The 26,331-nt window shown below is 37.0% G+C and overlaps 1 long non-coding RNA gene across 1 annotated transcript in view; it reads left to right on the top strand.

Annotated features, from left to right (window-relative positions):
* The first annotated feature begins 1,606 nt into the window (after window positions 1-1,606).
* LOC138423514 (uncharacterized) overlaps window positions 1,607-26,331 on the top strand; it is a 92,709-nt gene continuing 67,984 nt past the window's right edge. Inside the window, exon 1 of the long non-coding RNA XR_011250299.1 lies at window positions 1,607-1,778. This is a non-coding gene — a long non-coding RNA (uncharacterized lncRNA). The remainder of the gene's footprint in view (window positions 1,779-26,331) is intronic.

The following is a 26,331-nucleotide window of genomic DNA, read 5'->3' as shown; positions in this document are numbered from 1 at the left end:
GCCACAACTACCAAAATCCATGCACCCTGGAGCCTGTGTTCAACAAGAGAAGCCACTGCAATAAGAAACTCTCCACGAGAGCAGCCCCTGCTCTCCACGACTAGAGAAAGCCTGCACGCTGCAATGAAAAACCAGCACAGCCAAAAATACATCAAAAAAAAAAAAAAAAAGACTTTCACCAAACGTAAATATTACTACCGGAGAAGGAAATGGCAATCCACTCCAGTATTCTTGTCTGGGAAATCTCATGGACAGAGGAGCTTGGTGGTCTACAGTCCATGGGGTTGCAAAGAGTTAAACATGACTTAGCAAATAAACAACAATAAATAATTACTACATTTCTCTCCCTGGGAAAATTTCAGTGTCAGATATTAAAATAATAATAAAAGCTGTCTCTGCCTCATCACTCTAGATTTGAGCCCTGGCCCGGCCACTCTGTGGCTTTGTGACTCTGGTCACATCACTTCTTCACAGACCTTAGACATTTTAGTATCTTAACCTAGAAAACAAGAATTATAAAACACAAGGTTTTAAATGGGTTAATACATTTAAAATGCCCAGCAGAATATCTGGCAATTGCATAGCTGAAATAAAGTTTTAGCCCTCATATCCCTGAATTCACTGAGTTAATATAATAGGAACTTGGGATTAACATACATACATTATTATATATAAAATAGATAACCAACAAGGACCTATTGTAAAGCACAGGGTCCTCTACTCAATATTCTGTAAAAACCTATATGGGAAAAGAATCTGCAAAAAATGAATATAAGTACAACCTAATCACCATGCTGTATAGCTGAAACTAATTGTTGTTGTTGTTCAGTTGCTAAGTCATGTCCGATTCTTTGGGACCCCATGGACTACAGCATGCCATGCCTCCCCATTCTCCACTATCTTCCAGAGTTTGCTCAAGTTCATGTCCATTAAGTTGGTAATGCTGTATAAACATCTCTCTCTGCCCCACCCCTTCCCCTTTTGACGTCAATCTTTCCCATCATGCAGGGTCTTTTCCAATAAATGGCCTCTTCACATTGGGTGGCCCAAAGCATTGGAGCCTGAGCTTTAGCAGTCCTTCCAGTGAATATTCATGGTTGATTTCCTTTAGGATTGACTGGTTTGATCTCCTTGATTAGCTGAAACTAACACAATATTGTAAATCAACTGTATTCTAATAACATTCAAAAATAAATAAAAATGATCATCAATTAAATATATGAGAGAATTTTATCAGCTACAAAGCTCTGATTGTTACTGATAATATCTTAAACCATTGTTGGCATTAATCTTTTTCCTGCTTGCATCTCTGTGCTTCTATACACTTGATGCAAGGATTGTTGTGAACTCTGTGTCAATCTTCAGGCTTCAAGCAGATTTGCCAAGAAGAATTCGGGACACTTCTATTTTGCAATCTCAGGCCAGCCCTTGAAAAAGGAGCCTTGGCATACCTGCTGTTGGGATCTCTCTCAGTTTTAGGTAAAGGATAAACTAGGAAATTCAAACAGACTGGAACTACCTCCCAAAACACACCTTCTTATTTTCTTTGTAAGTTAATAAATAACTCAGTAAATGTAACTAACCTAACTTGGACTTGTGAAAGTACAGGGCTTCTAGCCATAAATTAGTCTTTACTCAGTTTGAGAAAGTTGCAAATTAGCAAAGTGACTTTAATAGGGTACAGGAACCAGTGAAGGGGGCCCACTGTGATCTACAATCTCAAGATACTAAAGATCAAATATTTAGGAGATGGTGAGCTATGTCCACAGGACTTAAAGGTAAATTTTAATGGTGTTATACTGGGTATACAAAGTTGCTAAATCTCTTTGAGAAACACAGGGAAGAAAAATGTTGCTTGATATAAATTTCTTTTGAATAAGATTGATTTTAGCTGTGATTGAGAAGAGAAAAAAAGATTGCACTAGCAAATGAAAAACAAATTGTGGAAGCTGTATTTTAAAAGAAAATTTCCTCTTTAAAGGCATATTTATAGTATAGGATTGAATTAGCATTTACTATGAGGTAAAAGGTTTTGTTGATCAGTCCTGGGATTTCTTTGGAAGGAATGATGCTAAAGCTGAAACTCCAGTACTTTGGCCACCTCATGCAATGAGTTGACTCTTTGGAAAAGACTCTGATGCTGGAAGGGATTGGGGGCAGGAGGAGAAGGGGACAGCAGAGGATGAGATGGCTGGATGGCATCACTGACTCTATGGACATGAATTTGAGTGAACCCCAGGAGTTGTTGATGGACAGGGAGACCTGGCGTACTGCAATTCATGGGGTCACAAAGAGTCGGACACGACTGAGTGGCTGAACTGAACTGAACTGAATGGTTTCTGGTGTAAACGTGAGAAGAAATCTGCGGAATAGAAATAATTATCCTCAGGTTAGAGAGTAAAGACTGAAACCCTGGTAAAGAAATCAATTAAATAAAACAAACAACAATAACAAAGTCCCATTATTATGATACTCAGTCCAACACCATTTAACCAACCTGTCTCCTCCTCAGTTACAATGTGTCCTTGACTGTGATTGTCAGAAGCTGCAAGAAATGATCCTACAGTAAGATCCAACAGTATGGAGCTAAATGTTACACTCTGTGACTGAGTTCTTTATACAAGCACTTCCTAATTTTTCACACGCATCTCATTCAAATGGACTTATACCTTGGAGTATATATAGAATGCCCAAATTAAACAGTTAATGTGTCTAAAGTGTAGTAGATGGATAGCAAATTTTACTGAATTATACTCTGTATGCTTTATCAGTTCAGTTCAGTCACTCAGTCATATCCGACTCTTTGTGACCCCATGGACTGCAGCACGCCAGGCTTCCCTGTCCATCACCAGCTCCTGGAGATTACTCAAACTCATCCCCCTAGAGTCGGTGATGCCATCAAACCATCTCATCCTCTGTCATCCCCTTTTCCTCTTGCCTTCAATCTTCCCCAGCATCAAGTTCTTTTCCAGTGAGTCAGTTCTTCACATCAGGTAGCAAAGTATTGGTGCTTCAGCCTCAGCATCAGTCCTTCCAATAAATATTCAGGATTGATTTCCTTTAGGATGGACTGGTTGGATCTCCTTGCAGTCCAAGGGACTCTCAAGAGTCTTCTCCAGCACCACAGTTCAAAAGCATCAATTCTTTGGTGCTCAGCTATCTTTATGGTCCAACTCTCACATCCATACATGACTACTAGAAAAACCATACCTTTGACTAGAAGGACCTTTGTTGGCAAAGTAATGTCTCTGCTTTCTAATATGCTGTCTAGGTTGGTCATAGCTTTTCTTCCAAGGAGCAAGCATCTTTTAATTTCATGGCTGCAGTCACCATCTGCAGTGATTTTGGAGCCCAAGAAAAGAAAGTCTCTCACTGTCCATTGTTTCCCCATCTATTTGCCATGAAGTGATGGGACTGGATGCCATGATCTTCATTTTTTGAATGTTGAGTTTTAAGCCTGCTTTTTCACTCTCCTCTTTCACCTTCATCAAGAGCCTCTTTAGTTTCTCTTCACTTTCTGCCATAAGGGTGGTGTCATCTGCATGTCTGAGGTTATTAATATTTCTCCTTGCACTCTTGATTCCAACATGGGCTTCATCTAGCCTCGCATTTTGCATGATGTACTCTGATTGTAAGTTAAATAAGCAGGGTGACAAGATTCAACCTTGACATACTCCTTTCCCAATTTGGAACCAGTCTGTTGTTTTATGTACAGTTCTAACTGTTGCTTCTTGAGGTGCATACAGATTTCTCAGGAGGCAGATAAGGTGGTCTGGTATTCCCATCTCTTGAAGAATTTTCCACAGTTTTTTTGTGATCCACATAGTCAAAGACTTTGGCATAGTCAGTAAAGTAGATATACATGTTTTGTTGGAACTCTCTTGCATTTTCTATGATCCAGTGGATACTGGCAATTTAATCTCTGATTTGCCTGCCTTTTCTAAATCCATCTTGAACATCTGGAAATTCTCAGTTCACGTAGTGTTGAAGCTTAGCTTGGAGAATTTTGAGCATTACTTTGCTAGGGTATGAGATGTGTGCAATCGTGTGGTAGTTTGAACATTCTTTGGCATTGCCTTTCTTTGGGATTGGAATGAAAACTGACCTGGAGAAGTGAATGGTTACCCACTCCAGGATTCTTGCCTGGAGGCCTGGAGTATCCCATGGACTGAGGAGCCAGACACAACCAAGCCACCATAACTGTCGCTTTTTGATTGTATTTTACATGTATGTGTTTTTTTTTTTGTTTTGTTTTGTTTTTTTTTTTTTTTTGAAGAAAGGAGATCTTTATTACATGGTAATTCTTTTTGGTAGTCTTCTATATTTTATTTTTTTTTTTTTATTTTTTTTTTTATTTTTAGTTTTTTATTTTTTAAATTTTAAAATCTTTAATTCGTACATGCATTCCCAAACATGAACCCCCCTCCCACCTCCCTCCCCAGAACAACTTTCAGGGTCATCCCCATGCACCAGCCCCAAGCATGCTGCATCCTGCGTCAGACATAGACTGGCGATTCAATTCACATGATAGTATACATGTTAGAATGTCATTCTCCCAAATCATCCCACCCTCTCCCTCTCCCTCTGAGTCCAAAAGTCCATTATACACATCTGTGTCTCTTTCCCTGTCTTGCATACAGGGTCATCATTGCCATCTTCCTAAATTCCATATATATGTGTTAGTATACTGTATTGGTGTTTTTCTTTCTGGCTTACTTCACTCTGTATAATCGGCTCCAGTTTCATCCATCTCATCAGAACTGATTCAAATGAATTCTTTTTAACGGCTGAGTAATACTCCATTGTGTATATGTACCACAGCTTTCTTATCCATTCATCTGCTGATGGACATCTAGGTTGTTTCCATGTCCTGGCTATTATAAACAGTGCTGCGATGAACATTGGGGTACATGTGTCTCTTTCAATTCTGGTTTCCTCGGTGTGTATGCCCAGAAGTGGGATTGCTGGGTCATAAGGTAGTTCTATTTGCAATTTTTTAAGGAATCTCCACACTGTTCTCCATAGTGGCTGTACTAGTTTGCATTCCCACCAACAGTGTAGGAGGGTTCCCTTTTCTCCACACCCTCTCCAGCATTTATTGCTTGCAGATTTTTGGATCGCAGCCATTCTGACTGGTGTGAAGTGGTACCTCATTGTGGTTTTGATTTGCATTTCTCTAATAATGAGTGATGTTGAGCATCTTTTCATGTGTTTGTTAGCCATCCGTATGTCTTCTTTGGAGAAATGTCTATTTAGTTCTTTGGCCCATTTTTTGATTGGGTCGTTTATTTTTCTGGAGTTGAGCTGCAGAAGTTGCTTGTATATTTTTGAGATTAGTTGTTTGTCAGTTGCTTCATTTGCTATTATTTTCTCCCATTCAGATGGTTGTCTTTTCACCTTGCTTATATTTTCCTTTGTTGTGCAGAAGCTTTTAATTTTAATTAGATCCCATTTGTTTATTTTTGCTTTTATTTCCAGCATTCTGGGAGGTGGATCATAGAGGATCCTGCTGTGATTTATGTCTGCGAGTGTTTTGCCTATGTTCTCCTCTAGGAGTTTTATAGTTTCTGATCTTACATTTAGATCTTTAATCCATTTTGAGTTTATTTTTGTGTGCGGTGTTAGAAAGTGATCTAGTTTCATTCTTTTACAAGTGGTTGACCAGTTTTCCCAGCACCACTTGTTAAAGAGATTGTCTTTACTCCATTGTATATTCTTGCCTCCTTTGTCAAAGATAAGGTGTCCATATGTGTGTGGATTTATCTCTGGGCTTTCTATTTTGTTCCATTGATCTATATGTCTGTCTTTGTGCCAGTACCATACTGTCTTGATGACTGTGGCTTTGTAGTAGAGCCTGAAGTCAGGCAAGTTGATTCCTCCAGTTCCATTCTTCTTTCTCAAGATTGCTTTGGCTATTCGAGGTTTTTTGTATTTCCATACAAAGCTTGAAATTATTTGTTCTAGTTCTGTGAAAAATGTGGCTGGTAGCTTGATAGGGATTGCATTGAATTTGTAAATTGCTTTGGGTAGTATACTCATTTTCACTATATTGATTCTTCCAATCCATGAACATGGTATATTTCTCCATCTATTAGTGTCCTCTTTGATTTCTTTCATCAGTGTTTTATAGTTTTCTATATATAGGTCTTTAGTTTCTTTAGGTAGATATATTCCTAAGTATTTTATTCTTTTCGTTGCAATGGTGAATGGAATTGTTTCCTTAATTTCTTTTTCTACTTTCTCATTATTCGTGTATAGGAATGCAAGGGATTTCTGTGTGTTGATTTTATATCCTGCAACTTTACTATATTCATTGATGAGCTCTAGTAATTTTCTGGTGGAGTCTTTAGGGTTTTCCATGTAGAGGATCATGTCATCTGCATTTAAACACAAAACTAGTTTGTACTATATTTCTCTTTTAAATGAGCTATTTTCATTTACTACATCATAAATGTTTGTCCATGTCATTACATGATTTTCTATGGGCTGATTGTTAATATCAGCAAGTTATTGTAGGCTTTCATCATAGCAGCTAATAGGCTTTCTTTTTTTTATTAACTGTTTTCTAATTATAAAGCATTATTATAGCTGGGAGATTATCATTTTTAAAACTTACTCATTATCAAAGATTTTAAACTTTTGTAAAGTCACCAAATTAACAACAGAGTTAGTATCTAGTGTGTGTTTATGTGCTGAATTTGGCCTCATCAAGATTACGTACATTCAGAAATAAATGTGAATTTTTCCAACTTTTTACCTAATTTGTTCACTTTCTTACAGACCATTATTTTTACATTTCTCTTGATAAATCTGAAGCAAGCTACCCTTCAAACTATCTCGACTAAGTGTACTTTTTTAGTCATGGTTACATTGTTCTAAAGTTATTGATATATTAATGTTTATAAATTTAATTTTGGTAATTTTTGCTTTCTTATAAAAATCTCTGTTATATTGATGTTTTCAAATTTATTAATATTGATTAATAAATTTAAAATATGTATCTTTTTTTTCAAAAGTTTTCCCACTATATATTTATGGATCCTTTTCCATATATAATTTTGCATGTTTTCATCTTTAATTTTTTTAATTATGATTTCTAGAGAGCCTTTTACAAAGAAATTCCCCAAAGCTGTGACCTCTGATGTTTCTTCATTTTGGAATTTTGAGGTATTTTATCACCGACTATATATATATATACATATATATATATATGTATATATATGTAAGTTTTCCAAGGAAACTGACAAAAAATGGTACTCTCTGGTTTTTGGAAATAATTCTCAATATACTTACAAAAAAATTGACATTAGTTTGCTAATTCTTATGCTAGAATTGTACTTTTGTTGCATATTTATTGGAGATACTTTTTCATAGATTTCCATGCTTTGTCATTTGGCTCTGTGATTTTTTAGTACTATAAAATTATCTGTTTAATATTGTGTCCTGAGTTCTTTTTTCCATTCTCCTTGCTTTTCGGTGTGTGGTTCATTTTGATTTGTATAATATAATCTGGGGCTTCTTTTATTTTTGGTTTATGTATTTTAGTAATATCCCTTTATAATAGCATAAAATTCAATATTGTTCTGTGACTCAAAATTTAAAGTGAATGAAAGTCACTCAGTCGTGTCCCACTCTTTGCAACCCAATGGACTATACAGTCCATGGAATTCTCCAGACCAGAATAATGGAATGGAGCCTTCCCTTCTCCAGGGTGTCTTCCCAGCCCAGGGATTGAACCCAGGTCTCCCACATTGCAGGCAGATACTTTACCAGCTGAGCCACAGATGTATTTGTCACTTAATAGAAAAGCTTAAGGCATTCATATTTGTCAGCTTACATTTGTTCTTATCACAGTCTACTAAACTTTCTGAATTTCGGTTTCCTTTCTCTCTACTTTTTTTTTTTTTAATGTCCCCATGATTAGTTGGTTCAAAGAATTGTCACTGTATTTTTTAGTGGTTGCCCTTATGATTACTCCAAATCTACTAGAATCTAACATTTTTGTTCTAAGTAAGCTTGTCAGGGGCTTCCCTGGTGGCTCAGATGGTTAAGAATCTGCCTGCAAAGAAGGAGATCTGAGTTTCATCCCCAGGTCATTAAGAACCCATGGTGAAGGGAATGGCTACCCATTCCAGAATTCTTTGCCTGGGGAATTCCATGGACAGAGGAGCCTGGCAGGCTACAGTCCAGGGGGTCCCAAAAAGTTGGACATGACTGAGTGACATTCACTTCACTTCAAGCATGTCAAGATTCATTTTTAGAGATTCAGCATGCTTTTGCATCTTTTCCCCATTCCTCTCTCCAATTATTGGTTTTTATTTGCACAATAAGGAATTTTTCCATATTATAATTAAGAAATCATTGCTTTTACATGATTTATGCTGAATTTTTTTCAAATGTTTTCAAATGCATTTGTTCATTCAAATTATTGAATATCTCAGACTTTCCAGTGCAACGGTCTTTATTTTGATTCACTGCTGAAGCAGCTGAGCTACATCTCAAGTTTGCCTTCTTCTCCTCTAAATTTACTGTCTGCTGAATCCATCAAGTCAAGGTCCTGCTTGCACTTTCATTATCTTTTTATGGCGAGATTTTTCTTTAGTTGTTCACACTTCCTCCTCCCTCAGCTGTCTGTTTCTCATTTCCCTCTGCCTTATAAGCTCTATTCACCTGTCTGGGTCAAGGAATCTTGGTTCTTTCCTTGTTTCCCACAGTGTCTGAAGCATTCTTGAGTGGCCTGCTTTCTCATGAGAGAATTGTGACCTGCACCTATCATTTGCCCTTCATTTACAGAAATTCTTCAAAAGTCATTTATATAGCTAATACATCCCTAATTTTGAGTACTTCTTGTTTCTTACTCTATATCTTATTATTATTTCCATGTTGGATTACTGATAAAATACAGGACACCGAGTTAATTTTTATTTCAGACAAACAACAAACAAATTTTTCAAATAAGTATGTCCCATGCTTGTTTACTGTCGTTGTTTTGCTAAATCTGGCAATGTGATTTCCAGTGGAAATCTGAGTGGGAGGTAAGGAGTTACAAACTGTGCCATCTACCCAGAAATCTACCTTTTCCCTTATCTTTTTCCACTTTGATTTCTCCCCCAACTTATGTAGTGCATTTAATACTTAATATTTAACTTATGAGAAATAACTATAGCAATCTGCCTGGATAGGTCCTAAGAAGTCCATTGGCCCAGTCTTAAATTAAGGCTCAAACTCTACTTAGCCCAACTGAAAAGAGTACTGTGCTGAATGTTATAGTGAAGTCACACAGTCGTGTCCGACTCTTTGCAACCCCATGGACTGTAGCCTACCAGGCTCCTCCATCCATGGCATTCTCCAGGCAAGGATACTGGAGTGGGTTGCCATTTCCTTCTCCAGGAGATCTTCCCAACCCAGGGATCAAACCCGGGTCTCCCACATGGCAGGCAGACGCTTTACATCTGAGCCACCAGGGAAGCTCAGGATGTTATAAGAGAACAGCAAAATCGATTGAACAGTTTCCAGAATTGCCCATCGGTCACACAGCCCCTTCATTTTATTATAGCGTATGCACGGACAACCTTGCTTTGCAAAGATCTGACGTCACTGAGGATAACATAGCACCCTCCAAAACTGAGACCGTGAGCTGCCGCAAGCTAGGAGAGTACACACTGCTCCTGCCGACTAAAAAGATGCACAGATGTGAGAGTTGCAAGTTAAGTTTTAAAATTTGGGGCAAAATAAGGACTGCAGCCCAGGAGACAGCACCTCGGGTAGCAGCTGAGCAAGTTCTCCAAAGAGGCAATGAGGGAAGGTCAATAGATAAGATCTTGGGGAAGGAGGGGTTCAGTGCAATCAGCCCTTACTTTACAGAAGTTTTCCTGCTAGTCATGAGGAGCTGATGTCACCATGAAGGAATTCAGTGACTTTCTAGATTTGAAGAGATGCAAGGATTGGAATCATGGAATCAGTTTCGGAAAATATCTAACTATCTAAAGACCTGTTCTACCAGTTTCCCTGGAGCACAGCGTGCCTCACTCTCCACCCTGAATTCCCCTCAGGAGGGTGTTGAAGGCCAGCAGCTGCAACAGCACAGGGTTCAGCCTCACAGAGGCAGATGGCAAAGGCCCTTGTTGTTTAGTTGCTGGCAAATGCTCTCAGCAAGTGCCAATTTGTAGTTGACACTCCGCAGATCTCACTGTGGTTTCCTCCAAATTTTTAAATTTGTGATTTGCTTTTTGTGCTTGTGATTTGTCTGTATTGCACTGACATACCTTGTGCATCATTTGGAAATCTCACTCCTAACTCATTCCTAACGTGATCAAACAATAATTTTTTGCCAAACTGGTGGATGTCAAAAGGTATAACATTATTTAATTTAAATTTCCCAAATTATTAAGGATATTTAATATCTTTTCAAGCATTTCTTGGTCAACTGAATTTCCTGCTTAGTTAAATTACCTATTAATTCTTTTTGTACATTTATGGGAAGTTTATCTTATTTTTGTTATATGCGTGTGTGCTCAGTGGTATCCGACTCTTTGATACCCTCTGGTCTGTAGCCCACCAGGCTCTTCTGTCCATGGGATTTTCCAAGTGAGAATACTTGAGTGGATTACCATTTCCTCCTCCAGGGGATCTTCCTGACCTAAGGACTGAACCTATGTCTCCTGTATTGCAGGAAGCTTCTTTCCTGCTTGAGCCATCAAGGAAGCTATTTTTGTTATGGGTTCTTTATATATTCTGCAAACTAATCCCTGTGCATTATATAGAAATATATTCTCTCAGTCAAGTCCTTCTCTTTAACTTAGTTTATTGAATCTTTGTTTACTAAGACTATCAAGTAGAACTCAGACTAAAGTCGAATTTAAAACTTGAAGATTCAGTGGACTTATCTACTTCTCATTTTATGGAAGAGAAAAAAAACTGAGGGTGATAAAATATGCATTGGGCTGACCAAAACAATTTGTTCTAAGATTACTCTATCAGTTAGTGGTTGGGAAAAAAAAAAAGAAAGAAAGAAATTAGATCTCTTGATTTCTGGGTTAATATATTGGAGCCATGCCAACATATTCTTCACTGGACTCTGGTTAAAGTTGTATTCTTAGAGGAAAAATAAAATATATATATACACACACACCAAAACCCACACCCACATCCACTACTAATTCATTGCGTCTTTAAATTATTCATATGCTGATTTTTTTTTTTCAACAAAGGCTACACTCAAGTGTAAAGTACCTTTTGAGAATTCTCCTTTCTTCCTCTGTCTTTCCATTCTGCTAGGCCTCATTTGATAGCCATGAACTATGGATAAAGAATAAATATGGCTTTTCTATACCCCAGGACTATCCTCTGCCTTATTTATGTCTGACCTGGTGCAGCACTGCTGACCTTGGAAAGTTTAATTGAGGCTGGAATTATATGGCACAGCTTGAGGCCACCTGAATTTAGAGGGTGTAACATACCCAAAGACACACACACGTTGAGGATAGAACAGTCTGATGAGCTGATGTATGTGTGTGTGTCTTTAGCTCTGCTGAAAATGATAGCAATGAAAAAACCTATTGTGATTGATGTTGGGCAGAATTCTTATGAAAAAATACAATATGCCTACATACTGCTATAATTAAAGCAGAGTTTATTGGTTAAAGAAATGCAGAATTACTTAAATATGTAAGCTATCAAGATGGAATAAAAAGCATAGACAGTTGTAACTAATTCAAGGAATTCTGTGAAATATTTCTTAACCATTTTAATAAAAGTTCAAGTGATTGATAACTGTTGACATTTCCACTATGTTGTGAAGATAATTTAATAATATAAAAGCAAACAAAAGTTTCACTAATTGATTTATTTTAGATAAGCGTTAAAATTTTTTAAAGCTATACTGTGATCAATTATCAAAAAAAATGTTCTATTGTGTTTAATAAGATTATAACCAAGACTTTAGATCTAATTTGTACATGAAATCAAAGACATTGCTACTGAAAAGAAAATATTAAGTTAATGTTTTATTAATTTACTTGATTTGTAATCAGTTGTGCTCCTAGCCATCGATTCCCTAGTTATCATCTTACTACATAGTTGGTTTTGAACTATTTTAGTATAGATGCCATTGCAGGTAAACCTGAAAATTAAAGCAGGTAGTGTTATTCACAGTATTTATATCTAATTAATTAAATAACTACCCTCTTTTTCAGAGATATTATTATACATCCTCTGTAATTATTTAAGAACAAAGCAACACCCAAAAATACATACCAAAATGTTTCCAAACTAAAGAACAAGGTCAAATTTTTATTTCATCCAGCGTAACTAAAAGTAGTTCTGAAAGTTATCTTAAAATAACAACAGAATAAAGTTAAACAGATTAATAAATGCTATTTGCAAACACATAATTTATATATATCATATATAGCATAACACACATATATATATGAAAAAATCTCTAGAGAACATACTTTTTAATAACTAAATAGCTAGAAAAGATTTATTCTTTTGCTATCATACATATAAATATATTACACATTTTTTTTCCCCTACATATAATGTCATAAGTATGAACAGTGCTCCGATTTGTGAAACACAAAGGAAGAAGTCAAGTTTAGCCACAGGTCATTCTAAATTCACACACATAGAAGCTGGACACAGAGAAGCAGATAATTATGTCCATATGCACCCATATAAACTCCTCCACAAACAAGGTTTATAACTGTAAGTGAAACTCAGGATGTCACCAAATCACAACATAAATTCATTAATCAAAACATTAAGTAAAACTATTTTAAAATTAGTTCTCAAAGGGGCAAGACCTCTTTTGGTTACCAATTATTTCTCATGTAATATAAACAATGAATGTACAAACATCTCAATAATTTTTAAAATTTAAAATCAATTATCACACCAATTTAAGTGAGAGAAGATTAAGAACTTATGTCCACATTCTGCCGTGAGTTCCAGGATCTGTAGATTTTGTTTTGCTAAGAGTTTCAGACAAATTAGATTCCCCTAATAATGATTGTGTTCTAATTAAGAAATCTGGGTTGATAAATAAGAATAATGGTAAGTATGATTATCAGCCCTTGAACAGCATTATGTGCCAGATACTATTCTAAACACCTTGCACATAGTAATTCATTGATTGTAGTTACTCATTAATCAAATGTTCTTGCTTGCCCTAGAAAGGAATTTTACTTGACTACACAGAGATAATGTAGAAGCAGATTTTTTTTTTGCATAAATAGTAAGACACATGGAGAATAAGGTGTTCAGCATTGATCCAATCTCACATTGACTTCTTATTCTGGGTCAGATCCCAGAAGCCACCACAATGTATGAGAATTCTGTTTCAAAATGAATAGAAATATTTTCTGATACCACATTTAAAATTTTTTTTAGTAAGAAAACTAGACAGGTTGAGAGGCAAAAGAAAAAATAAAATGGATAGCTTTCAGTGTTCTAGCTATAATGACTCAGCATCTTAATAATTAATTTGGAGAGATTTGACTTTCATTTTCCATGTTCCACACATGCCTGGATTTCTCAATACCTTCTGAATACCAACATTATAGGTCCATAAAAATTTTTATCTGATAATGTTAAATAGCAGGATACTCAAAATTTGAAATTTTCTTTAAAAATAGGTATTAGGTTAGGACATTGTAACTTTCACTATTGTCTACCTGACCTATTCCTGATGGATTTCTCATTTTGCTTGTGATGGCTAAATTCACTAATGATTTGATACCCAGAGCTATATGTGTAATTTGTAATATGTGACCCATTTATTGCACTGAATTTACTATGCTTAGGAAGGATCATTGCTACAGTCAATAGAAACTGTTACTGAAATTTGATAATACTGGTTCCCCCTCTCAAGAATTATGTAAGGCTTGCTCTATTTTTCAATACTGAGATATATACATATATATTTTTTTCTACCCAAATTGGTTTCTTTATTAATAGTAAAGACTATTCACATATATTGCTTGCAAACAGTATAGACACAAAATTATAAAAATAAACCAGCAGATATTTAAGGGCAAATGCAAAGCTTCACATTAGGTCATTAAAGATTTTGTATGCCTTTGTATTCTGTAAGTTGTCATTAACTAAATAAGGTGGAAACCAGCAAGTATCATATGCCACCATTTGTGTTTTCAAAATGAGAAATACAAATACCCTCTCCTATCATCTGTAAATAAATGCTTTAAAACAGAAATTCAACTAGATAAATATATATACGTGTGTCTGTGTATATATATATGTATAATCATATCATATAAGAACAAAAGATAAAATCAAATAAAATGGCTTGAATATCTACTATCCAAATAGGGTGCACTTTCCCTTCCATGAGCCATCCCAAGACAGATATAAACTGAGTGTTCGGGATGCTGACAGATGTGCTGTGTTATGCAGGGAGACGTTTTATGACTGAAGGCTATTGCCCTCTAGAGATGAAGCAGACACCATGGGCCACTTCACCTGAGACCACAGATCACACTCAAGTTGCTGGCCCCAGAGGCCTTATCATCCCAGGGAACCACTAAAGTCCATTTTTGTCAAGATCTCAATTCTTTTCCTTTCCGTGAGGTCAATAGCGTCAAAGGCACTGAGGTGGCCCACCCAGACCTATGCACATTCACTTTTGGGGGGATTCACTTTAGTAAAATCTATCTACCTTAGGTCAGTTTAAATTCCGCCATGGAACATGAAATATCAGTAAGTATCCATTACTTACAGAACCTTTGAATCCTTAGAGAATTCTATACCTTTAAAATAATAATAAAAATGATAAGATAAAAACACTATGAATTTTCCCTAAAGAGCATCTTAAGCAGAGTTCCTGCCACTGCTTTTTTTTTTTTTTTTTAATCTGTGTTTTGATTCCTGGTGATTTCTATTCAGTCACTCCTGCTTTTATCACTAGGCTTCCATGCGGGTTTATGGGATTACTTTCTTAAGTGTGTAAATAAGGTCTATTTATTCAAATGACAAACTTTACTGAAAGATCCACAAAGCTTCAATCTGAAGCTGTCACGTCTTTAACATGACTCCAGCAAAGTTTATTTTTGCAACTGTGAATAGAATTCCAGCACTGATGAAGATCCCATACATTTATGATGAGTAATATAGGAACAAAAGTACTGAGCCTGGAAAGAAATATTTTTGGATTTCTTATTTATTACATTTTTAATAGAAACTCAGGGAAAGCCTTATCTGCTGTCATTTGGTTTAAATTCCACAGTACTTTTTGTATTTGACCAAATTCCCTTATCTCTTATTTCCTTGTATTCTGCTGTGCCAGCCTCCTAGCAGTTGATATACTTATCTGTGGTTTTATAATAAAGTTTTAGCTTCTACTGAGGGAAAAGAGGAAAAAAAAAAATAGAAAAGGAAAAGCTGCTCCTTAGATACTAAATATACAGGCAGCCTGCGTCCATTATATGGCTTTGAAATGGTTGCCTGTTCTTGGGTTTATTTGTGAAGCTTTGGGGGTTAGTTCCATGCATCCAATTAAGAGGTGGACACTGCCCAGTGTCATAGTCTCTGATTTATTTACAGAACAAGAGATTATACCGTGTACAAGATGTAAAAGGGGGAGAAAAAATATGTACACACACATACAAACACACATCAAATGGCAAAACAGAAATAAAAAGAGAGTACAGAAAGAATGGAGATATATACATATATAAGTGATTCTATATATGTGTGTATGTGTATATATACATAACATACATAATATACACATATATACACATATATACACATAATATACACACATAATATACACATATATACATGTGCATATATAACTGATTCACTTTGCTGTACACCTGAAATTAACACAATGTTATAAATCAACTACACTCCAATACAAATTTTGAAACAAAACAGATTAAAGTTGAAAAAAGGAGTGGGGGAGGTGGTCAGTCCAAAATAAGCTATTAGCTCTCTTTCAGAACTGAAGGGAAACGATAATTTTTGGCACACCAACCTGATTTGATATTAAGTACTGTATTTTAATCCCCATTCAAAAGTTACCTTTTAAATAAACAAACATATTTACAATAAAATGTGAAAAAGTTAGATAGTTTTGGGAATCCAAACTAATGTTGTGATAGGGTATGGATTCTAAAAGTCTCATAGTCCTCATGCAAGGAGATGAGACATAAATTCATGAACAAATGAACACATTACTCAAAATAACTGTAGACAATGATATTCTTTCTCAGAGGGTTTAGAAAGGTGAGTCTTTCATGCTGCTGACTGGTCTAGAGAGATCCAATCCAACAAGCAGTTTGCTAAGTATTTACAATGTGCTAGACTCTCTCCTGAGGACTACTGGCTCTTGCTTAGATTAGCAAGGTATAATTCTGACCTACAATTTAGAACCGTTGTGCCATACATATATATACACACATATCTATATATATGGGCTTTCCCAGTGGCCCAGCAGTAAAGAATCTGCCTTCAATGCAGGAGACATGGGCTTGATCCCTGGGTTGGAGCGACCTCCTTCAGGAGGGTATGGCAACCCTCTCCAGTATTCTTTCCTGCAAAATCACAGGGACAGAGGAGCCCAGGAGGCTATAGTCCACAGGGCAGAAAAGACAAGACTGAAGTGACTGCATATTTGTACATATATATAAACTCATATGACCTATGCACCTCACTTAATTAATCTGTACAATGGAGATCCTACCACCCGCTTGAAGAAAAGAAGCAGAATTCATTTGGAGTCCTTGCTGAAATGCATATAATCAAATTATTTTACTGTCTCTGTAGATCCATATAATCTTCTAAGAAAAATGGACTCCCACTGAATTTCCTTGAGGAAACAGCTCTGCTTTCCAAAAAGCAAAATTGGATTGTTCTGAATTACAAGGGCTCAAAATGGTCTAATTTTAAGTGCCCTCTAAAACATCCCTTCTGAGTCCACTTGGCCCAGTTTGCCATGAAGGTGCAGTTACACGGTGCAGAAAACACACGTACTTTGCTCCCAGTCAGGAACCATTTGGTGCTGCCCTGAAGCCTGTGATCTTGGAAACAGACAAGCTGCCAGTTTTCACTGGCAGTAAATTCACCAAAACTTCTCTGTGAATGTGCACAAGAGAGATGGAGGGTCTCCTCCTCCTTGTCTTCCCCAACAGATGTTTTGCCTCCGTGACAGAGTACAATAAACCTGCGAAATAAGAAAGGCGGAACTCGCACTGAAACCTCTGGATGCTTCTGCAGGGAACAAACCGATTAGATTATTTCCACGATCTTCTGCTGTGTCAGAATGTGACAACTATACCTTTTCATTTCCCAGCCAGCCTTCAGGAGATGGAAGATTTAGTATCCTTTCACACACTTTAAGTCTGAGAAACTTCTCCTTATGGCTTCTGATGAGTCCTGGAGACTGGGAAAGAAATCAAGTTGCTCGAGATTGGCAGCAAAGATTCATATTAAGCTGCTCCCATTTGCAGCAGAGACGCTTGTGGCACTTCGCAAATATTGTCACCATTGACCCGCAGAGGTGGTACATCTCCACCTCTGAGCACCGCTTTCATGTCAGCAAATGAGCTGTTTTCAATCCTTGTTCCACATTTTTTTTTCTGCTATTTTGTCAGGTTCCAAGCTGAGACTGTCAACATTACTATAACTTGTGATCTCGCACAGCCATCAGTTGAAAACAATTTCCATGCACATTTATTCAGGCCAAGCCACAAGCAGGAGGTCCCAAGGTGGCAGGTTCTTGCATTACTCTAATCCAGTTACCACTGAGTTAAAATGCTTTCATTATAGTTTCAAACCCCCGGGAGAAAGTAGGTATGACAAGCTGGGCTCTGCTTATTATGTTTTAAACCAAGATTGACTCCAAGAAATAGTAGCAAGACTGAGCTAGTATATTTTTGCCTACTTCCCTTCTGTCTTTCGTGGTTCGTGTTTTGAATGCTTCTTCATTTGAACTCTCTTCAAGATCATTGGGCCCACCTTGCTGGAGATTTGGAGAACAGAAATACAAGCAATAATTATGAATACATTACTTATTTCTGCAAAGTCCTTCAGAAACCTTAGATGTCTTGGGCAGGCTTTAACCTGCCCCTCACCCCCTCTGCTCAACTCAAATATTTTGAAACTGTCTAAACTTATTCACTGAAGCAGTGGTGAATTATTAAAAATTAACTACTTTCTTAACTACTTCCTTAATCATTACAGATGAACACTCTAAATCAAATATTTAAGGTATAATTTGATGTAAAGCAACTTATTTATTCAATTAATATTTATGAAACAGCTACTTAAATGTAAGTACTGTGTTAAACCTGATACCTCAAAGGAGGAGATGTGACCGTCATACCAAACTTTTCTGGGTTTACAATCTTCATGGGCAAACTGGACAAATAAGCATTTAATACTTATAATTTAAGATACATGCTATAACAGGAGAAGGAAAGAGCTGGGAAGTAAAATCTCAAGGTGCCCTTAGAGACCCATCTCAGAGAAAAGCTATGAAGGCTTCCTGGAGGAAATAACACCTATGATATCCTTAAAGGGATACAATACGTTTTAGAGGAAGAACGGACCACTTTCACGTGGCAGGATCAGCAATGCTTAACAGAGAAAGACTAGGAAGGATTTTGAATGAGAAAACAAGCTAAAGTAAACTTCAGCTTATCAAATGTACATTCCTACAACTTCGTATGCATTGGCTGCTAATGATGTCCATTTCCAAGTATCTGAAGCTTATGTCATTTAAGGGTCCAAACTTTATTACTCTATCTTTGCTTCAGCCAAAGACCTCTCTCTTAAAGGCACCATCTCATTCTTTGCCTTCCCAATCAGGAAAGCCCCAATAACTTCTGCACTTGCCTAGTGAAAGAAATGAGAAATTATTATGAAAGTGACTTCTCTTCCCATCCAGTTTTTAAGATCTTTGAAATTCTGGATCTTATTTTTTATGCTTTCTGTACTCTTAGCTCATATTATGTACTGAATTTTTATTTGTGGGATGAATAAGCCTTGAAGGAATGCACATGTGCATATGTGATTTTAAGTCATGAGTTGGAGGAACAGAAAGGAGACTGCATGGCTAAGGTGCAATTAGTGCAGGACAAGGAACGAGGGAATGATATCAATTAGAGAGCTGGGTGTAGACAGAAGCGGTGAACCGTGCAGAGCTGTTGGAGAGACTCAGTTTTTTTATGATGATGGGTGGGCCTTCAATTCCAGGGTGGTAAGTGATACAATCTGACTGCCTTTTGATAACCGTCTGTCAGTGTACAGGAGTGGTAGGTGGTGTTGGAGGGGAGCGAGTGGTAGGAAGGAGGGATATTGCAACAACCTAGTGAGAACAGGGGGTGGCCAGTAGCAGAGTGCCAACAGTGGAGGTGATGAGAGGTGGTGAGATTCTGGACAGGCTTTGAAAGATGACAAGGCTTGCTGATGGACCAGAATTTGGAAATCAACAGAAGAAAAGACACAAAGAGAACACTGGGATTTTCATTTCAGCCAACTATCAAAAGACTTCATTTTTCTTGGGGGAAAAAATGAAGCCTAAGAAACCAAACCCAATGAAAACAAAACTTCTGTTTTCTCATTTTGGAGAGTAAGGGAGAAAATAGATTTCTTCATAGAAGGACAATGAAATGGAACTTCTGGGTTTCCGAGTTGAGAATCTGTCTCTGAATCGACTTTCCACAGACTCATGGCCTGAGTGATCATGGAAAAGTCACTGAACTATGTTCAGTATTCTTATGCACAAAAGAGCAGTAATCATAGCACTTACTTCACAGAAGAGCTGTGAGGACAAAATAAGAAAATCTGTGTAAAATGACATCAGAGTGACTGACACAGTCATTGCTCAACACTTACCAGAAAAACAAACTGCTTTTGTGAAATAGGAGAAAAACTAACCGTTTCAAAGGTGATGAAATTTCCCATAAACCATGAGAAACTGTCTTCATATTAGCAGGTAAATAATTTCCTTTTTTGCAAAACAGGTTCTTAGTAACATGAAGTTGGGCACCTAAAACTGAGAGGTGTTGATAGAATATAAACAGTATGGTCCACATTTTTCAAAGAACATATAGCTTAGTGGAGGGGACAGATGTGTGTACAATATTATGTGATAGTCAATGAAAATTGAATGAGAATAGTGATTTTTTTTTCTCCTGAGAGTGGAATTAGTTTGATGACAGTTTCTAAATGGGAATAAAAGCTTTAGACTATAGTGATGGTACTTGCTGAACAAAAAATCAATACCTGTGACCTGAGAAACATAGTCATGGGGAAAAACAGAGTCAAACATTTGAAATCTGGGCTATCCTACAAAGTTCAACATTGATAACAGTTTTAATGTGCATCACATCATAATAATGATTACACAAAGTACTATTAAAAATGACTGCTTTCCAACATTCAAATAGATAAGCCCCCCTGGCGGAATAGGCCACCTTTTCCCTAAGAGAAACCCAGAGATACAGTAAGCCAAGTCCCAAATCTGGAGTGCTTATCTGAACTAAAATCAAAACCTTCAAGTCTGTTGCCTTGCCATTATTAATGGATATTTAACACCCTGCTAAGCTGGGCTAGCACTCAGCTGTTTTCTTAAAGTTGGTTGAATAACTGGTATTCTTCCTGCTCACAAAGTCTTTGTTAATGTGCATTGCAAAATCATCCTGAGTAAACAGTCTGTGTCATCTGTATTGAAGGAAAGTAATGTATGGATTAGTGCATAATAGCCTGGGTTAGACAGAAAAGTGAGTCACTAAAGTAACTGGTTCAAAAGAATAAATAACTAAATCATTATCTTTATGCCTGACTTAAAATGCTTTAGCTCTCAAAGGCAGAACGTCTAAAATATAAAGGCCATTGTGTAAAGCCCCATTATGGACTGCAGTTTGGAGTTTATGATGGAAAACTATGGGCTGAACATATACTTAAAACACAGGATTTAGAAGAAAAAAAATGGAAAGGAACTATTATGATTTTTGAGCTGAATTTCTTTTTCCCTAATGGTGAAAATTAGAAGCCATTGCCGTGAAAGAGATATGGTATGTAGGAATAAATTGCTTTACATGGCAAGTATTGATCCATCTGGAAGCATCTTCTTCAAAAGGATTTGAATGCAGTTATTGTACCTATTCTCTGTTTCTAGTACATGGGGCCCATAGACATTTGACATGCCTGTCATCAAGGACATCACAATTAGAGCAGGTATGGCAAATAGATTTCAGGGATGTGTCAGTGGCAGTGGTCAGTAGAAGCTACGTCTGGCACTGTTTTGAGAGGAGTGCTGACTCAGCAGGAGAGATTATTGTGATCCACTAGTCAGGCCTGGCAGGGATGTTGTAACAGAAGTGAAGGCTCAAACATTAAATGTTTGACAACAGTGATCTAGTGGAAGGAGTGGGCAAAGATGTGCAATAAAATGCTAAAGGAAGTGCTCTGGGGGCATACAAGAAGTGAGGGGGTCAGGGAAGACTCTTTAAAGAGGAGATTACTTTTGGCTTGAGTCTTAAAGGATGATCAGGTATATAACAGTGTTATAGACTAAATGTGTGTGTTCCCCCCAGGTTTGTATTTTGGAACCCTAATCTTTAATGTTATGGTAGGAGGAGATGGGGCTTTGGGAATAAAATTAGGGATAAGTGAGGTCAAGATTGTGGAGCTGCCATAATGAGATCTGGACATTAGAAGAGGAGGCCTGGGGGCTAGTCTCCTCTCTCTCTTAGCCATGTGAGGATGTAGCAAGAAACCAGCGATCTGCAGTGAGAACGAGAATTCCCACTTCATACTGAATATGCCAGCTCCTTGTTCTTGGACTCCCATCCTCCAGAACTGTGAGAAATAAATACTTGTTTAGGTCACCTGATGTATAGCGATTTCTTATGGCAGCCCAATCTATGATAAGTAGGTAGATGATGTTGCAAAATGCTCTCCTGAGGAACCCAAGACTTTTAAACACACAGAAAAGTAAAAAGGGGCATGGATTGTTCAAAGTTACAAGAAGTTTGATATTTCTACAGGACAGAGGATAAGCTGAACTTGCCAAGCCCAATCTTTCCCAGGTTCTCTTGAAATCCTATTATTTTTCAAACCTATTTCATTCTTCTAATGTCAGCCATCACTCTAGTCTCAAACGTTATCATTTTTTACCTAAGCCATCACAGTGACGACTGGTTTTGCATATGTGCAATTTACCCATTCATTCAACAACTTTATTGAGGCATCATTTACATACCATAAAACTCATTCGTTTCGAGTGCACAATTCAGTGATTTTTAGCAGATTCAAAATGTTTCATAACCATGACCACATCATTCTGATTTTAGGGCATTTTCATCTACCCAAAGATCTTTTGTGAGTATCTGCAATCACTGCCTACTCCCCTCTCCCGTTTCATGCACGCTCAGTTGCTAAGCAGTGTCTGACTCTTTGTGACCCCATGGACTGTAGCCCACCAAGCCCCTCTGTCCATGGGATTTCCTAGGCAAGAACACTGAAGTGGGTTACCGTTTCCTCTCCCAGAGGATATTCCTGACCCAGGGAGTGAACCTAACCCTAACACCATCTGTAACCCTAACTCCCCCCACTGAATCCCCAGTCAGATACTAATCCATTTCTGTCTCCATAGATTTGTTTTTCTGAGGAATTTCATTTATATGACATCATTCTATAGATAATATTTTGTGTCTGGTTTCTTTCACCTAGCATAGTGTTTTTTAACTTCATCCATGTTGGGGCATATATAAGTACTTTTTTTATTGCAGAATAGTATTCCATTGTATGGATATATCCTATTTTATTTACCCATATTCACCAGTTGATAGACATTTGGACTGTTTCTACTTTTGGTTGTTGTGAATAATGGTACCATGAACATACACATACATAATTTGGTGTGGACACATGTTTCCATTTCTCTTGTTTAGATAACTAGAAATGGAATTTCTGGGTCATATGGTAAATTTTAAGACACTGACAAACTCTTCAACAGTGACCATACAATTTTATATTCCCATCAGCAATGGGGAAAAAATTCCCGTCTCCAGCTTTTTTCTCCATACTGCTGTCAGAGGTTCTTTTCAAAATTTTTATGACATGATATTTTACAACTGTGTGTGAAGAATTTCAATGGCTTCTACCTGTTCTCAGAGTAAGGAACCAAATTCTTAACAGAACCTATGAGGTCAAGGAAAAGGTCTGGTCTTTGATCACCTCTTTATGTCACCTCTTCATTTCTTCACATCCCCTTCCTCTCCACTCCAGTGATAGTAGTCTTCTTTCAGTCCTGTAAACATAGTAAATTCCCACAAGAGAGTCTTTGCAAATGCTATGCCCAAGGCTTGACCGCTTCCCCCATTTTTGCTGTTTCTTTGCTTCCTTAACAATGTCTACCCATCAGTTATGTATCAGATCAGGTACCATTTGCTCAGCAAAATCTTCCATAACTCCCCAGGCTAGATCAGATTTCTACATGTTATATTTTGCATTTTATTGATCTCAGTTCATAACTGTGCATTCATTTAGTTAATGGCCTCTCTCCAACAGAATCTAAGCTTCCTGGAGGAGGGATCATGTTAGCCTGCTCAAAATACTACATAGGCAGCATCAGTAAATATTTATTGAATGAATGAAGAAAGGAGAAAATGGAAAGAGGGGATTGGAAAGGTAGAGATGTATCAGGTCACAAAAAAGACCTTGGACATCTTTTGCAGGGATGTGTACTTTATCCAACAAGTTGGAGAGCAGTTAGTACTTTCAGATGGATAGAAATAGATTTATATTTGAATTAGCTCACTTCAGTTTCTTTATGAAGAAAGTCTTTAAAGAAGTAAAAGAAACAGAAAGCCTATGTTAGAGGTAGACACTGAGAAAGGGTTTCAATTCAAGAAAAACTAAGATGTCTCCAGTTGTCTAGCTTGATAAGACAGATAAAAGCTACTTATCAAAACAAGAAAATGATTATTGTACAATTGAGCATGTGAGTCTGTGAAATAACTAGCGTAAGTAGCCTATAGATTATCATAAAAGCCTTAAAATAGACCAAAGATAACAAAACCCCAGGGAATCCCAATATGTAATGGACCAAGAGTTGAAAGAAAGAATGAAAGAAAGAAGAAATCAGCAAGCCAAGAGGAGTCTAGGAAGAACCACGAGAGAGTAACACAGGAGGAAAGTGCTATAACGTAAATCTCGGTGATGACTTTTGGATGTGATATCAAAAGTATAAGCAAAAAATTTAAAACCTGATCAAATAGGACTATATCAACTAAGAAGCTTCTGCACAGAAAAAGAAACAGTCAGCAAAATGAAAAGGCAACCAACAGAATGACAGAGAATATTTGCCAGTCACGCATCCAATAAGCCTTTAAAATCCAAAATATATAAAGAACTCGTACATCAATAGCAAAAAAAAAAAGAATAGTACAATTAAACAGAAGGCAAAGGATATAAATAGACATGTTTCCAAACAAGATGTCAAGTGACCAAAAGGTAAATGAAAAGGTGCTCAACATCACTAATCAGTAGAGAAATGCAAATTAAACTGCCATGAAATGTCACCGCAAACCTTCTATAATAGCTATCATCAAAAAGACAAGAGAAACAAACTAAATGTCCATCAACAAATGGATGGATAAAGAAGATGCGGTATGTACAAACAATGGAATATTACTCAGCCATAAAAAAAGATTGAAATACTGTCATTTGCAGCAACATGGAGGGACCTAGAAATTATCATATTAAGTGAGGTAAATCAGAGAAAGACAAATATCATACAACAATCACTTACACATGTGATATAAAAAATGGTACAAATTAACTTACTTACAAACGGAAATAGAGCCACAGATGTGGAAAACACAGCTGTGGTTACCAAAGGGGATAGTGGGGGTGGGAAGCTAAATTAAGAGTTTGGGATTAACATATACACAGTGTTATAGGTATGGAAAGGATAAACCATAAGGCCCTACTGTATAGCACAGGGGGCTATACTCAATATCTTGCAACAAACCATAATAGAAAAGAATTTTTAAAAATATATACATATGAATAACTGAGTCACTTTGTTGTACACCTGAAACTAACACGACATTGTGAGTCAGCTATAATTCAATCTAAAAAAAAAGACACGATAATGAGTGTCAGTGAGGATGTGGGGAACAGGTGAGCACTGTTGGTGAGAAGGTTAATTGGCCTAGCCACTATGGAAAACAATTTGGATGTTCTAGAAGGACTTTAAAATAGAACTACCATTTTATCCAACAATCTCGCTTTTGGGTACACATCATAAAGAAATGAAGTGGCTATCCTCAAGAGACATTTGCACCCTTATAGTTATTGCAGCATTATTTATAATAGTCAAGACATAGAAATAACCTGTGTCTATCAATAAATAAGTTAAAAAATGCATAAAGGGAACTTCCCTGGTGGATTGTGGCTAAGACTCTGCAACCCCAATGCATTGGTCCTGGGTTCGTTCCATGCCCGGTTGGTGAATAAGATACCACATGCCACAGCTAAAAATCCCCCACCATGACAAAGATCAAAATTCTGCATGGCACAACTAAGACCCACTACAGCCAAACAAACGTTTTTAAATATATACATACATATGCTTACTGTATATATGTATATTTAATATACATGCACACTTACTGTATATATATATTTACTGTATATATACAGACTTACTGTATATGTGTATAGATTTAGTAAAATATCAATACTATTCAGCCATAAAAGTAGGGAAGTTCTGCCATTGGTGAGAATATGGTTGAATCTTGAGGGGGTTATGCACAGTGAACAAGTTATGTAGAGAAAGACAAATACTGCATAATCCCAGAAGCAGAATCTGAAACAACAAAACTCATCAAAACAAAGGTCAAATTTGTGGTTGTTAGAGGCAGGGGTAATAGCTGGGGGAACTATATGAAGGTAGTCAAACTTCTAGTTACAAGATAAATTAAGTCCTGCAGATGTAATGAATAGCATGGTGACTATGGATATCAATTGTTGTTTAGTCACTAAGTCATGTCTGACCCCTTTGTGATCCTATGGACTGTAGCCGACCAGGCTCCTCTGTCCATGGGGTTTCCCAAGCCAAAATACTCGAGTGGTTTGTCCTTTCCTTCTCCAGGTGATCTTCTCAACCTAGGAATCGAGCTCATACCTCTTGCTTTGCAGAGGATTCTTTACCACTGAGCCACCCATTGTTTTGTTGCTAAGAAAGACTATATTAAAAGTTCTCATCACACAAGGAAAAAACATTTTGTAACTACGTTGGGTATTGGATGTTAACGAAACTAACTGTGGTAATTATTTCAGAAGTATCAGTTC

This window comes from Ovis canadensis, chromosome 18, assembly GCF_042477335.2.
Source record: "Ovis canadensis isolate MfBH-ARS-UI-01 breed Bighorn chromosome 18, ARS-UI_OviCan_v2, whole genome shotgun sequence".
Taxonomy (NCBI): domain Eukaryota; kingdom Metazoa; phylum Chordata; class Mammalia; order Artiodactyla; family Bovidae; genus Ovis; species Ovis canadensis.
The sequence above is the reverse complement of the archived record's forward strand: the minus strand, read 5'-3'. Positions and strand labels throughout refer to the sequence as shown.